The sequence below is a fragment of the Macaca fascicularis genome, chromosome 1 (assembly GCF_037993035.2).
Source record: "Macaca fascicularis isolate 582-1 chromosome 1, T2T-MFA8v1.1".
Classification (NCBI taxonomy): Eukaryota; Metazoa; Chordata; class Mammalia; order Primates; family Cercopithecidae; genus Macaca; species Macaca fascicularis.
The window spans coordinates 39848923-39864525 of record NC_088375.1 but is presented as its reverse complement, the minus strand read 5'-3'; the positions used below and the strand labels follow the sequence as shown (position 1 = coordinate 39864525).

The 15603-nt window shown below is 46.0% G+C and overlaps 1 non-coding gene and 1 pseudogene across 1 annotated transcript; both read right to left on the bottom strand.

Annotated features, from left to right (window-relative positions):
• Positions 1 to 3796: 3796 nt before the first annotated feature.
• On the bottom strand, positions 3797 to 11411 carry LOC102140168 (eukaryotic translation initiation factor 1 pseudogene; annotated as a pseudogene).
• A 1467-nt stretch (positions 11412 to 12878) lies between these two features.
• On the bottom strand, positions 12879 to 12985 carry LOC123570896 (U6 spliceosomal RNA). The gene has a single exon (XR_006695111.1). It is a non-coding gene; the product is annotated as a U6 spliceosomal RNA (small nuclear RNA).
• Between the last annotated feature and the right edge of the window lie 2618 nt (positions 12986 to 15603).

The following is a 15603-nucleotide window of genomic DNA, read 5'->3' as shown; positions in this document are numbered from 1 at the left end:
CTGGTCGCTGAGATGGGTGACTTAGTGTTGAGATGGTTCCTCACTCTTAGCCTCGGGCAGCATGCTAGCCCTAGCCAGGTCAGCGGCACACTGGAATGGAAATCTAGGCCTGCTAATGGGGTCCAGCTGAGTGGCTTTCATTTCCCAGTGGAGCCTGGTGAGCCCAGCAAGCCCATGGGAACCGTCCCGGAGCTGTTGCAAACTAACCCATGGGTGGAATTCTCCATCTTCCTTGCTCATTTCCTTTTACATCCCCTTCTCAGCTTTGGCTAAAGAGCACAGAAGGTTCACATTCAGCAACCCTTTGCTCTGGGGCTGCCACCTTCTTGGTCCCTGTTATGGACTGAATGAATGTTTGTGTCCCCCTCCAAATTTGTATGTTAAAGCCCCAACCCTCAATGTGATGGTGCTGGATGGTGGGACCTTTGGGAAGTGATTAGGTTTAGATAAGGTTATGAAGGTGAGGCCCTATGATGGGATTAGTGCCCTCTACGAGGATAAGAGACACAGCCAAAGAGGAAGATGTATGGTGACAAGGCAGCCATCTGCAAGTCAGGAAGAGAGCCCTCACTGGTACCTGACCATGCTGGCCCCTGATCTTGGACTTCTCACCTCCAGAACTGTGGGAAATAAATGTCTGTTGTTCAAGCTGCCCATCCCATATTTTGTTGTAGCAGCCTGAGCAGACTAAGACAGTCCCACTGACCCAAGTCCTCACTTCTAGGCTCCGGCAAGGCTCAGGCAGTAAGTGGTGCTGGTGTAAGAGGATGTGCTCAAAGGTTTTAACTCAATGTGAATACAAATTCTGTCTCCTTGGCTTGAGGTTCTCATCACAGAGTAGGAAATCCATGGATTGGGGACATTGTCTATAGAGAGGGCAGACTGGCTGATTTTGGTCTCTTGCTGTCTCTCATTTCCCTCCCCTGCAAGTATGTGATCATTTCTCCTCTCCCTTCCAGGACAGGGGCAGGTGCTAGCATCCTCCTGAGTATGGGACTAGGAGCCAGAAGGCCCCAAATTCTAGCACAGGTTCTGCCACTAACCTGGTATTAGGGGTTAGGCAGCTCACTCTTTCTCTCTGTGCCTCAGGGACTCGTCATCTGCTTTTGAATTGTTACTTATTCCATTCATTAATGGAACCAGCTCTTCCTAGTGGTGGGGTATGGTGCTAAACAAGGTGGCAGTAATCCCTGCCCCCGTGGAGCCTGCATTCCAGAGTGGGGAGATAGTCAATGAGGAAATGGTTAAATAAGATAGCCACCAACTATGATGAATGCTCTGAGGGAGATAAGCAGAATGATGAAACAGATTAACTTGGAGGAGGTGGTAATTATTTAAAAGACTCCTTAGGCTGGGTACAGTGGCTCACGCCTGTAATTCCAGCACTTTGGGATGCCGAGGCGGGCAGATCACCTGAGGTCAGGAGTTTGACACCAGCCTGGCTGACATGGTGAACCCCGTCTCTACTAAAAATACAAAAATTACCCTGACGTGGTGGTGGGCATCTGTAAACCCAGCTACTCAGGAGGTTGAGGCAGGATAATCGCTTGAACCTGGGAGGCAGTGAGCCGAGATTGTATCACTGCACTGTAGCCTGGGCAACAGAGTGAGACCCCATCTCAAAAAAAGTAATAGTAATAATAATAAAAGCCTCCTTCTGCAAGCTGAGAAAGCACAAGCCCATCAAACAGGGAAGAGCTTTCCAGGCAGAATTATGAGCTAATAGAAGCAAAAATGCTTGAAAAATTATACAGTGCAACACAGATAGCAAGCTTAATCTAAGTAAAAGTGCCTTCATTCTCTGCAGCTTTGCCTCATTCTTTGATTAGAGCCTGGAATTGGCACAGCTGCCTAGCACCTGGATAACAGTGTTAGGGACCATGAAATCACACAAAAGGCCAACGCTAAGGTTCTTGCTGGGCACGTGTGGTGGAAAGGTGGGTGGACTAAGTGTTCTGTTCTCTTTGAGGACCTGACGATCCAATCTATACAGAGAAACCCTTTACCTCTCACAGTCCTGCATCCCCAACTGCTTTAGTCCTTTGTTAATCCTTCTTTCAACATCCAACTGCCGTTTATGGAGCACCTGCCAAGAGATAGGGATCCTCCCTTCCTCTGAGCAGGAACTCAGGAAGTGATACCCTCCTCCCCATGTCACAGTCCTGGCAGAGGCCACTCCACCAGCTTGTTCAAATTTGGGTCCATGTTGGCTGTGGTCGGTCCACTTTGCTTGCTGTTTTGCTCTACAGCTAGATCTCTCTGGGGAGTCAGAGGGGTCATCTAGGGATCACAATGTTTAGCACGCTTGTTTTCTCCCTGGACAAATGTCCAGAGGCGTGTGTGGAGTGGGCACGCAGCGAATCTCCCTCAGGAAATCCTAGTAGCAAACTTCACTGACTGACCAGCTGAGGAAATCAGCAAGGTTGGGCCCAGTGCTGATATCTGGGCACCTTTTCTTAGAGACAAGGGCACTGGACAGAGGCCACAATATCAGGTTTCCACTTGCTAAGCATGGAGCCTGATCTGCAGTTTTATATCTCTTAGTTGTGCTGCCCCTTCGGCTCTGACATTCTATAGCTGTGTGACTTTAGGGGGACAGTGGTTTTCTTTTCTTTCTTTTTTTTTTTTTTTTGAGACTGAGTTTTGCTCTATTGCCCAGGCTGGAGTGCAGTGGAGCTATCTCCGCTCACTGTAACTTCTGCCTCCTGGGTTGAAACGATTCTCATGTCTCAGCCTCCTGAGTAGCTGGGATTACAGACATCTGCCACCACACCCAGCTAAAATTTTCATATTTCTGTAAAGATGGGCTTTCACCATGTTGGCCAGGCTGGTCTCGAATTTCTGACCTCAGACCATCTGCCCGCCTTGGCCTCCCAAAGTGCTGGGATTATAGGCGTGAGCCACTGTGCATGGCCAGGACAGTGGCTTTCAAACTTCAGTGGGTATCAGAATTTCTTAAGAGCTTGTGAAAATGCAGATTCTTGAACCTGCTGAATAAGCAGCTCATTGGATGGGGTGTGTGGGAATCTGCATCTTCCAGACTAATTTATTCCTACTCTCTGGCCTCTCTCTCATCCTCTAATACCCTCAACCCTTTCTCATCTCAGAGGCTTTGACATGGCTGTCCTACCTGTCTGAATGCTTTTTCTCCGGCTCATTCTGCTTCTTCAGGTCTCAGCTCAGATATCACCTCCTCTGAGAAGATCTCATGGACTTCTCTATTTAAATTGTCCTCCCTCATTCATTTTGCCTACCACCCTAACTTTAGCAATTTCATTTCGGTGTTTGTTGATTGTTTATTATTTAGTTCCTTTGGTTAAGGACCTTGTTGGTCTTGAACACTACTCTAGCCCCAGTATTCAGCAAATATTTGCAGAATGAATAAATGAAAATGTAAATAAGGATTTCTCAAGGTCAGGGGCTCTCAAGTTTTAACATGCAACAGAATCACCTGGAAGGCTTTTTAAAACAAGATTGCTCAATCTTTGCTCCCAGAGTTTCAGATTCTTATTATCTGGGAATAGGGGCAGTTCTAAGAAGTTTCCGGGTGCTGCTGATGCTTCTTGTCCGGGAACTGCACTTTGAGAGCCACTGCATAAAATTAAAACCGCCTCTGTATCCCATTAAAGTATATCCACTGGTAAGTTGTAGAGAGGAGCCCAAGAGGAGGAAGTTCAAATGAGTTGTCTCAAAGGTACTTGGAAAAAGTAACGGGCTCCAGGACAACGCTAAGGTCTCTTTCCTCTTGGAGATCTTGGGTTTCTGACATAAAAGACTGCTCCCCCTCACCTTTTTTTTTCTTTTTTTTTTTTGGGCTCTTTTCAGTTTATTGCATGAAGGAGTTACACTAGGCCCAGTTAAAAGCAGACCCCAAATGGTTACATTATACCAGCTGTGGAGGTTTTTAAACTTGTGACAAGGGACAGAAGGGAAATTCTACTCAGTGCAAGGAAATCCTCACTTAAGCTTCAGTGAGCCACAAGCACTTAAAACCCGTGAACCTTCAGCTGATTGTCCTTAGCCAGTCCAAGCTCTACAAGGAGCTGGCATATGTTCTTGCGTTGGTCATCCTGTAGCTGAATTGCTTCTCCATATTCTGGATGCTCAATTACAGTACCATTGCAGGCAAGCTTCTTAAACGCCTTCACTAGTTTCTTTTTATCATAATCATCAGCAATCGCTTGGACAGTAGTAAGGGTCTTCCTGCCATTTCTCTGTTGAATTCCTATATGGATATAATCCTCAGTGCCAGCAGGAAGCAGGTCATCACCCTTACTTGCATCAGCAAAGGAATTGAAAGAGTGGAGGTCCTGGATAGCGAACTTACGATATGATTCCTTTTCCTCGATGGAAACGGGCTGCGGAAGGCAGAGGTGGCGGGAGAAGGCAGGCAGCGGGGATGGAATGTCGGGAAGTGAGGGGGCTCAAAGGGGAGGCTGCTGACTGGACCCCCCTCCGCTTTTTTTTTTTTTTTTTTTGTAGAGATGAGACCTCATTATGTTGCCCAGACTTGTCTGGGACTCCTGGCCTCAAGCAATCCTTCTGCCTGGGCCTCCTAATATGTTGAGATTATAGGTATGAGCCACCACATCCAGTCCAAAGACTACTTTTCTGATGAGGAAGTTGTGGTGGACAAATCAGTCTATTCTTCTTCAGCTACCAGAATAAGAAAATCTTAGAAAATGATTCTTAGGCTCCCAAACTGAACATCCAACAGATCTCAAGTTGCTGTGGTGACCTGTGTTTCTAAATCAAGTCCTGCTTCCACAATTCCAAAAGAGTAATTACTAAATCAGAGATTAGGAAATGGGAAAAGAAGAAATTATCTTCATCCAAAGACAGCTTTTCCCAGAGTATATTCTGAAGAATATTAGCTCCATAATTAACAACAAGATGAAAGCGTTCCACAGTCCAATGAAATTCAGTGACACTGAAAGCCATATCCATTACTTAGAGGTACATAGCTGCAAAGTCTCACAGTCCAGAAATCAGTTTAAGATAGTTAAGTTCCATCCTGGGCAACATAGTGAGACCCTGTCTCTACAAATAATAAAAAATTAGCTGGATATAATGGTGAGCACCTTCCAGCTACTTGGGAGGCTGAGGCATGAAGATTGCTTGAGCCCAGGAAGTCGAGGCTTCAGTGAGCCATGATCGTGCCACAGCACTCAGCTCGGGCAACAGAGTGAGTCCCTCAAAAAGAAAAATGTTAAGCTCCTTCCTTCCTTCCTTCCTTCCTTCCTTCCTTCCTTCCTTCCTTCCTTCCTTCCTTCCTTCCTTCCTTCCTTCCCTCCCTCCCTCCCTCCCTCCCTCCCTTCCTGTCTCTTTCTCTCTCTCGTTCTCTTTCTTTTTTCTTTCTTTTTTGAGACAAGGTCTCACTCTGTCACCCAGGCTGGAGTGCAGTGGCACGATCGCAGCTCACTGCAGCTTCAGCCTCTCCAGGCTCAGGTGATCCTTCCACCTCAGCCTCTGAGTAGTTGAGATTTTTTTTATTTTTTGTAGAAACAGGGTCTTGCCATGCTGCGCAGGCTGGTCTCGAACTGCTGGACTCAAGTGATCCACCACCTTAGCCTCCCAAAGGGTTGGGATTACAGGCGTGAGCCCTAAACTGTCTTTTGATATAAAACCAAAGAGCATTTTTGCTCATAACATATCCTGAGGCACATATTTAGAGAAGCACTGCCTTTGGGGACCTTTTCTCTTTAATGGGATAAATTTTGTTTTGTTCTGGATGGAAACTTCATGTAAACATGAAAAACACTCTGATAGACACACACACACACACACACACACACACACACACAGCCTTAGTCCCCAGGTAGGCAGGAAAGAAAATATCCGGAACGACCGTTCCAGTTCTCGTCCCTTCCAGATGTGAAGCTGCCCTGAGGTGTGTGACATGGGATGTTGTCTGTACCTGGGTGGGGACCTGAGGCTGCTCTTTGATTGGGCAGTTAGGGTGAGTGGAGGAGGAAGCTCTGGGGGTGAGTGATAGACAGCCAGGAAAGAGATGGCTTGGGGAGCACAGAGTGGAATTTTCCCCTGGAAATCCTTTTGAACTGAAGTGGATTTGAATGTTGCACCCACGGTCACCTAGATCCCAGGGCTAAATGATTTTTCTCTTCATTTTCCAGTAATAATTAACATTGCTGTAGTGATCACAGGCAGTTTGGAGACAGTTTGTCTGGCTGTAGTGATGGAAACAAGAAGGAAACTCCTCCCTAAACCCTCAGGGAAACTTTCTTTTCTCTCAGTTGGTGGGAAGAGGGGGACACTGAAACATTCCTGCATTGGCAAGGATTGTTCCACCTTTTGTTAAATTAAATACTTTTCAGCCTGGAATAGTGGCTCACGCTGGTAATCCCACCACTTTGGGAGGCCAAGGCGAGTGGATCACCTGAGGTCAAGAGTTCAAGACCAGCCTGAACAACATGGTGAAACACTATCTCTACTAAAAATACAAAAATCAGCTGGGCATGGTGGTGCACATCTGTAAGTCCAACTACTAAAGAGGTGGAGGCAAAAGAATTGCTTGAACCAGGAAGGTGGAGGTTGCAGTGAGCTGAGATCCTGCCACTGCACTCCAGCCTGGGCAATAGAGTGAGACTCCGTCTCAAAAAAAAAAAAAAAAAAAAAATTAAACAGTTTTCAGAATCTTATATTCTTTTAGCAAAACACTCATTTTGGGTAAATGAAGATGTTTTCATTAACCATCCAAGTGACACTCCAGAGGTGGTTTTAGATTAGGAAACAGAGGCTGAGAAGCCAGGAAATCTCTCTGGGGCAGGGGCAGGGAAGTGATGTCTTGTTTTCTAGCTCACTGGAGACCTCTGAGCCTCCAGGCATGTTGTCGGTGGCATCCTGCATTTCACTTTGAATATACAAGTTGGATTTGACAACCAGGTGAGATCAGAATCATGCCCACGGGACAGAATGCCTTTTTTTTTTTTTGAGATGGAGTCTTGCTCTGTTACCCAGGCCGGAGTGCTGCGGTGCAATCTCGGCTCACTGCAACCTCCGCCTCCTGGGTTCAAGTGATTCTTCTGCCTCAGTCTCCTGAGTAGCTGGAACTACAGGCATGTGCCACCACACCCGGCTAATTTTTGTATTTTTAGTAGACACAAGGTTTCATCATATTACCCAGGCTGGTCTTTAAGTCCTGACCTTGTGACCTGCCCACCTCAGCCTCCCAAAATGCTGGAATTACAGGTGTGAGCCACCGCGCCTGGCCTTAGAATGCCTTTTATACAGCCTCTTGCATTGCAGAGGAGCTGCTTTATTCCTGTCCCAGCAGCTGAGCAACTCTAAAAAGCACGGCTTTGTGTTTTATGGTGTTAATTTTGTTGATTTCTAAAGGCTTTTCTCTGTCTGCCCTTCCTTTCTTTCTTCTTTTCTCCCAAGGAAAAAGGAAACCATAACAAAATATTACCGTATTTGAGTAAGCCATCAGAATCTGCATCTGGGAGTGAAGAGAGGGCTTTCTTTTCCATGACACAGTGCATGCCATAGAATGTCCAAACAATGAGGGACCGCAGGGATTATCCTGCCCACCTCTTATAAGAAGGTAGAGGCCCAAAGTTAAGCTCTTGCACAGGACTCTTAATCGCAGCGCCACCTCTTTCTGCTACTCCAGGCTGGAAGGGAGAGCATTATTTGTTATATAATTTCACGAGTTCTGCTGGAGCTCTGACGGGGTCTCTTCAGCATGACTTGACACGACACTATTTGGAACCATTAAGCTGGCATATCTTCTGGTGTGCTGTTAAGCTGGGGTATCTTCTAGTGTGCTGAGGATCTGGCCAGCTTGCTTACATTTGTGGGCTGACTGGCCGAGAAAGAATGAGATGACTTCAGCCTGCAAAGAAAGGCTGCTTATCTATTCTAAAACAGGCTTGATGCTTTTCTTTTTTCTTTTTACTTTGAGAAGGAGTTTTGCTCTTATTGCCCAGGCTGGAGTGCAAATGCGTGATCTCGGCTGACTGTAACTTCTGTCTCCCGGGTTCCAGCGATTCTCTTGCCCTTGCCTCCAGAGTAGCTGGGATTACAGGCACGCGCCACCACGCCTGGCTAATTCTTTTGTATTTTTAGTAGAGATTGGGTTTCACCATGTTGGCCAGGCTGACCTCAGGTGATCCACCCACCTTGGCCTCCCAAAGTGCTGGGATTACAGGCGTGTGCGTGGCCAGCCGGCTTGATGTTTTTCTGAGCACTCAACCGAATTAGTTTAGAAATGTCTGAGGCTTCTATAATGGAGAAAGAGTGAAACTGAGCAAGGAGTGCCATAACCCCCCTGGTGAAAACCCACCTGATGCTGACATCACTGGAAGCCCCTGTGTAGCTCCAGCTCTCAATTCTGTCACTTCTTTACTCCTCCTGAGTGACGACTGAGTTTAAATTCTGTGTCTCTCTGCCATGCTGTGAAAAAATGTCTTCTAAAGGATGGCCACCATGTAAGTCAGGGCCTGTGGTTGCACCAACACCTACCCATCTAGTTCCTCCTTCAAGGAGTTTCAGATCATTTGGTGCTATAGAGCCACTGATGCAGAGTATGATAATGTCTGTTCTGGATACTTTATTTCTTATTCTGGTGACAGGTTTTTTTAAAAATTTTTTATGTAAACTTTTTTCCCCCCCGATTGGCAATATCATCATTATTTGTCAATCATATTCTTTTTGTTTGTTTTTGTTTTTGAGACAGAGTCTCACTCTGTTGCCCAGGCTGGAGTGCAGTGATGTGTTCTCAGCTCACTGCAACCTTTGCCTCCCAGGCTCAAGCGATTCTCGTGCCTCAGCCTCCCAAGTAGCGGGGACTACAGGTGTGTGCCACCATACCCAGATAATTTTTTGTAGAGTGGGGTTTAGCCATGCTGCCGAGGCTGGTCTTAAACTCCTGGGCTCAAGTGATCTGCACCCCTTGGCTTCCCAAAGTGCTGGGATTAGAGGTGTGAGCCACCACACCTGGCCTTACATTCTTCAAATTAATGTGTGTTGACAGTAATTGCCTATTAGTTGGACCTGTGACTACATTAACAAAAATAATCTTTCATGTAGCATATAGGGTTAGAGTGATAGGGCAGGAAGAAAAAAAGGAAAAGGAAAAGGATAGAGAGAAAGAGTTCTGTACGTTAAAGAATGTGTTGCTCTTGGAGTCTCTGAGATCTTGGCAAGGCCTGCAACGAATTATGTGTGTTGTTTTCTCTGGATCCTCAGTGAAAATTTGAGCTATGAATAAGAGTTAGAAAGAATAGGACACTGTATTTTCCAGAGTAGAAATATAAATACATGTTTTACAGCCTCAGAGTGAATTCCCATAACTGAACTCACACTGTAGAATGTAATTTGACATCTCCCTCAGTCACAGCCACTAAGAGCAACCGCCATCGAGAACCTAATGTTACTCAGAAAACCAGGACCATCAAATCCTAGGGTTGGGAGGATCTTGGAGGTTATCTTGTCCCTTTTATGCCTTCTAGCTCTTGAGCAATAAGGGAATCTGGAGCAGTGAGGGATGGGAGGGGACAGAGGCGGGGAGCCTCTGCCTCTGACTTTGTCTCAAAGATTCCAGAAATGAGGATGCATTCTTGGTCACCAAAATGCTATCTATCTTATTCTAGTGTTTAGTTTTAAGAAGCCCCAGTGTAAGGATAAGAGTGATTAATATTATCAGGAGCACAACATGTTGTGGCTGGCACCATGCCAAGCACTTACAACACATCTTACCTCATTTACTACAACAGCTCCATGAACGTAAGCACTTCATTTATAAAGAGAGCAACACAGAAAAAGGTGAGTAAGTTACTCTGGACTTAGCAAGTGGCAGAGCTGGGGTTCAAACTAAAGTTTGACTGATTTTGCACCTCAACCTTTTTTTTTGAGATGGGAGTCTCTTTATATTGCCCTGGCTGGTCTTGAACTCCTGGGTTCAAGTGGTCCTCCTGTCTCAGCCTCCCCTGTAGCTGGAACTATATGTGCACACCACCATTCCAAGCTCCTGTATCTCTAAATTTTCTGGTATTTTTATGCCCTGCCATTTGCAAGAAAGTCTTACTATTATAAAATGGTTCTTTTTATGTGCTGTATAATTGGTTTTGACTTACAAGCCAAAAGACATTTTCTTTGAAAATAACAAGAAGTTCATAATTAGGGTTGCTGGGCTTAGCAAATAAAAATACAGGGTGCCCAGTACAGTCAAATTTCAGACAGACAACAAATAATTTTTTAGTTTGTGTGTTTTAAATATTTTTAGCCTATGTCCAAAATATTACATGGGACATACTTAAAACTAAAAAAAAAAAATTATTTGTTTGGTATTCAAATTTCCTGGTCATCCTGTATCTTATCTGTATTCACAATGAATGAGACCAAGTTGCTAAATTTAGTCCCTTTGTAGGCCACAGTGTTGCTCTGTTCCATGGCTGAGGACTCTCTAGTGGGAACTTCTTCATCTAGGGCCTTCTGTAAACCCTTCAGTCCCATCCCTTGTGTCTTTTTTTTTTTTCCTTTTTTTTTTGTTCTGAGTCCTTTGTGTATTCTAGATTCTACTGCTTCACTGGTTATGTGTGTGGCAAGCATCTTCTCCCAGTGTGTGTCTAGCCTTCTCCCCTCCCCTCCCCTCCTCTCCCCTCCCCCCCTCCCGTTTCGTTTCGTTTCGTTTCATTTCGTTTCGTTTCGTTTCATTCAGCGTCTGATATGGTTTGACTGTGTCCTCACCCAACTCTCATCTTGAATTCCCACGTGTTGAGGGAGCGACCAGGTGGGAGATAATTGAATCATGGGGGCGGGTCTTTCCCGTGCTGTTCTCGTGATAGTGAATAAATTTCACGAGATCTGATGGTTTTAAGATGGGGAGTTTCGGTGCAGAAGAGTTTTTCTCTTGTCTACCGCCGTGTGAGATATGCCTTCCACCTTCCATCATGATTGTGAGGCTTCCCCAGCCATGTGGAACTGTAAGTCCAATAAGCCTCTTTCTTTAGTAAATTGCCCAGTCCTGGGTATGTCTTTATTAGCAGGGTGAAAACGGACTAATACAGCACCCAAAATGTTTTTAATAAGAGAGTAGGATCAGGGTTCGTTTTTCTAGCTCGGCTGGCCCATGGGGCCCTGGCACACTGAAAATTTCGGCCCTTGGAACACACAGGGTTTGGTGTGGCTGTGCGGGGTTGCCAGGGTAAATGCCAGTGTCGCTATGGGCCCTTTCGAGGACCAGAAAGCAGGATGGTGCCACAGCCCTTGGGGGAATTCAGGCCAGCTACTCAAAGGTGCGGATCTTGCCCCAGCCTTGGGGATGCAGCTGGGCCCTGGCCGCTCACACGCAGTGCGAACCTTTACTCTGGGTACCTCCTGAACCCGCACAACCGCAGCTGTGGGCCTGAAACCATAGCCGTTTTGTTTTCCGGGCCTGGAAGCTTCATCTTCCGATCAGGATTAGAGGTGGCCGGTTGGTGCGATTCACAAAAAGCATCTTCAGTATAACCTGGCTGAAGGTGGACAGCTTGACCAACAGCCCTAGGTAGATGTCAAGCGCTTGGGCTCCCTGCGCCCAGCCTTTCTGTCCTTGCTGTGGTGGATGTCGACTCCCACGATGGCGCCTCCGGCTCCACGAGGCCGGGAAGGAGCCATTTCACTTTCTTTACGGGATCTTTGATAAACACATTTTATCAGTGTTCTCCTTTATTATCTGTTGATTTGTTTTGAGACAGGCTCTGGCTCTGTTGCCCAGCCTGGAATCCAGGGGCACGATGTCAGCTCACTCCAGCCTCCACCTCCCGGGTTCAAACAATCCTTCCACCTCAGCCTCCTGAGTATCTGGGACCATAGGTATGCATCACCACACCCAGCTGATTTTTGTGTGTTTTGTAGATACGGGGTCTTCCTACATTGCCCAGGTTGGTCTTGAACTCGTGGCCTCAAGCAAATGTTTTCCTTCATAGTTAGTACTTTTGTGTCTTATTTAAGAAATTTGGCTGGGCATGGTGGCTCATGCCCTGTAATCCCAGCACTTTGGGAGGCTGAGGTAGGCAGATCACTTGAGGCCAAGAGTTAAAGACCAGCCTGGCCAACATAGTGAAACCCTGTCTCTACTAAAAACACAAAAAAATTAGCTGGGCCTGGTGGCACACGCCTGTAATCCCAGCTACTCGGGAGGCTGAGGCATGAGAATCGATTGCATCTGGGAGGCAGAAGCGATAGTGAGCCAAGATCACGCCACTGCACTGCAGCCTGGGTGACAGAGTGAGACTCTATCTCAAAAAAAAAAAACAAAAAAACAAAAAAATTCTTCCCTGCTCTGTGAATATAGACGTGTTCTCTTATTTCATTATGATTTTTGTTTTGTTTTGTTTTACTTTTTGTATTTGTCTTTTTTTTTTTTTTTTTTTGAGACAGAGTCTTACTCTGTCGCCCAGGCTGGAGTGCAGTGGCATGGTCTTGGCTCATTGCAACCTCTGCCTCCCAGGTTAAAGTGATTCCCTCCTGGGTAGCTGGGATTACAGGCACCCACCACCACACTCAGCTAATTTTTTTGTATTTTTAGTGAAGGTGGGGTTTCACCATGTTGGCCAGGCTGGTTTCAAATTCCTGACCTCAGGTGATCCACCACCTCGGCCACCCAAAGTGCTGGAATTACAGGGGTGAGCCACTGTGCCTGGCCATATTTAGGTCTAATCTGCCAGTATTTCTGCTTGTGTGCAGTATGTTGTTGGGTCCTCCATTGTCGCAGCACTAGTTATGAGTGATCCATCTTTCTTTGATGATCAACAATTAAAAAAAAAAAATCTTTAAAAAAATATGGAATGCTGATTTTACAGTGAACTATGATTGTGACACTGCACTCCAGCCTGAACAACAGAGCGAGACCGTCTCTTTAAAAAAAAAAAAAGAAAAAGAAAGATCTCTTAATGAATTGGTGTGCCATCCTGGTAAAGGGGCCATGCTGATCTTCTCTGTATAGTTCCTATTTTAGTATATGTGCTGCCAAAGTGAGTGCTAATCAACAATTTTAGTATTTCTGTGACTGTTCCCACTGCTGGACAATGAGCTACTTTTATCTCTATATTACTAGAGTCTAGCGTATAGGATTTGTCTCTGAGAGTGGGCTAAATAATTGTTGAACTGTGTTTTTTTTTTTTTTTTTTTTGAGATGGAATCTTGTTCTGTCACCCAGGCTGGAGTGCAGTGGTGTAATCTTGGCTCACTGAAACGTCTGCCTCCCAGGTTCAAGTGATTCTCGTGCCTCAGCCTTCCGAGTAGCTAGGATTACAGGCATACACCACCACACCTGGCTAATTTTTGTATTTTTAGCAGAGATGGAGTTTCACCATGTTGACCAGGCTGGTCTTGAGCTCCTGGCCTCAGGTGCTCAAGCCTGCAAAAGTGCTGGTATTACAGGCGTGAGCCACTGTACCTGGCTTGAACTATGTTCTTAATCCTGGGCACCACCTGCAAAAATCTGTTAATATAAGTAGGGGCTTAAGCAAAGGAAGATTTCTGCTAATGAGGAATTTTATCTCAAGTAACTGTTGAATTTACTAAATGAGTTGCTGAGTTTCGTTATTAGAATAATAATTGTATTAGTCAGTTCTCGAATGCTATAAAGAAATACCTGAGACTGGGCCGGATGTCGTGGCTCACTCCTGTAATCCCAGCACTTTGGGAGGCCAAGGTGGGTGGATTACCTGAAGTCAAGAGTTCGAGACCAGCCTGACCAACATGGCAAAACCCCATCTCTACTAAAAATACAAAGTTAGCCGGGCGTGGTGGCAGGGGCCTGTAATCCCAACGACTTGGGAGGCTGAGGCAGAATTGCTTGAACCCGCGAGACAGAGGTTACAGTGAGCCAAGATTGTGCCATTGCACTCCAGTGTGGGTGACAGAGCAATACTCTGTGCCAAAAAAAAAACACCAAAAACCCACAAAAAACAAAAAACTGAGACTGGGTAATTTATAAAGAAAAGAGAGTGCCGGGCGCAGTGGCTCAAGCCTGTAATCCCAGCACTTGGGAGGCCGAGACGGGTGGATCACGAGGTCAGGAGATCAAGACCGTCCTGGCTAACACGGTGAAACCCCGTCTCTACTAAAAAAAAAAAATACAAAAAAACTAGCCGGGCGAGGTGGCGGGCACCTGTAGTCCCAGCTACTTGGGAGGCTGAGGCAGGAGAAGGGCGTGAACCCGGGGGGCGGAGCTTGCAGTGAGCTGAGCCAAGATCACGCCACTGCACTCCAGCCTGGGGACAGAGTGAGACTCCGTCTCAAAAAAAAAAAAAAAAAAAAAAAAGAAAAGAGGTTTAGTTGGCTCAGGGTTCTGCTGGCTGTACAGGAAGTATAGAGGCTGCTTCAGGGAACTTACAATCATGGCAGAAGGCAAAGGGAAAGCAGGCATGTCTTATGTAGCCAGAGCAGGAGGAAGAGACAGTAGGCCGGGGATGCCACACACCTCTAAACAACCAGAATTGTGGGATAGCTCACTCACTCACGAGAACAGCTCCAAGGAGATGGTACTAAACCATTCATGAAAACTGCCTCCATGTCCCAGTCACCTCCCACCAGGCCCCGTCTCCAACACTGGGGATTACAATTGAACATGAGATTTGGGTGGGAACACAGATTCAAACCATATCAATAATAATATTTCAATAATAATTCAATAGATACCTTTCACTGAGATTTGACCAAGGCCAGGCGAAGCTTTACTCACATTCTCACTTTTCATCCTCACACGGCATAGTCAGGAAGAAAATGTCATCATCACTATTCGCAGAGGAAGAAGCTATGGTTCGGGGTGACCTGGTGTGCTGGAGGTCACACAGAGCAGGATGCAGGCTGGGACTATGAGCAGCTCTGTAATGACAGCTCAGAAAACCTCTAACACAAACTTGACCTCATTCTGCCTCTTCAGCATCACAAGGTGCTAAACCAGATGCCTAGAAATAGGGCACAGCTTTCCAGCTGGGACATTTCTATACAGGACCTGTAGTCTCTATAACCAAAAGGAACCCTAGGTGAGAGTCTACATGTAAAAGTTAGTGGGGCTTACATTTTGGCCCAACTGCAGAAGAAACTTTCTAAACTAGAATTGTTTGAAGTGGAACCATTCCCAGCAGTGTTAGAAGTTTTGCACCATCCAGCTGTACTGTGTGACATCCACCAATCACTGGAACAGGTCCTGATAGAGTAGTACCCACTCTCCATAGATCTCATTTCCAGGTCTCCCATTGTCCTGAGGTCCCCATTTCTCTCAGAGCTCCTGTATCTTGGGGTCTGAGTATTTGATAAACATTGCTTGAACCCCTCTATTTGTCAGGTACTATACCAGGTGCCAGGGGTGCAGACATGGATAAAAGAGAGTTATCCTCAGGATGGTCACTGAGGCAGAAAGATTCATTAACATGATTTTATTATAATCTGGTAAATGTTAAGATGTGCACTGTCCCTTCCCAGAGAAGGGCCCTGGTCCTAACAGGACCATGTCTGGAAAAGATGCCTTTTGAGATGAATGACTCTTGAAGGATGAGGAGATTTAAGTCAGGCAAAGAAAGTCCGTAGTGATGTGGCTGGGGGTGGTGGAGAACCCATGCCATTCTAAGAACCAAAGAGTAGTGGCCGGAC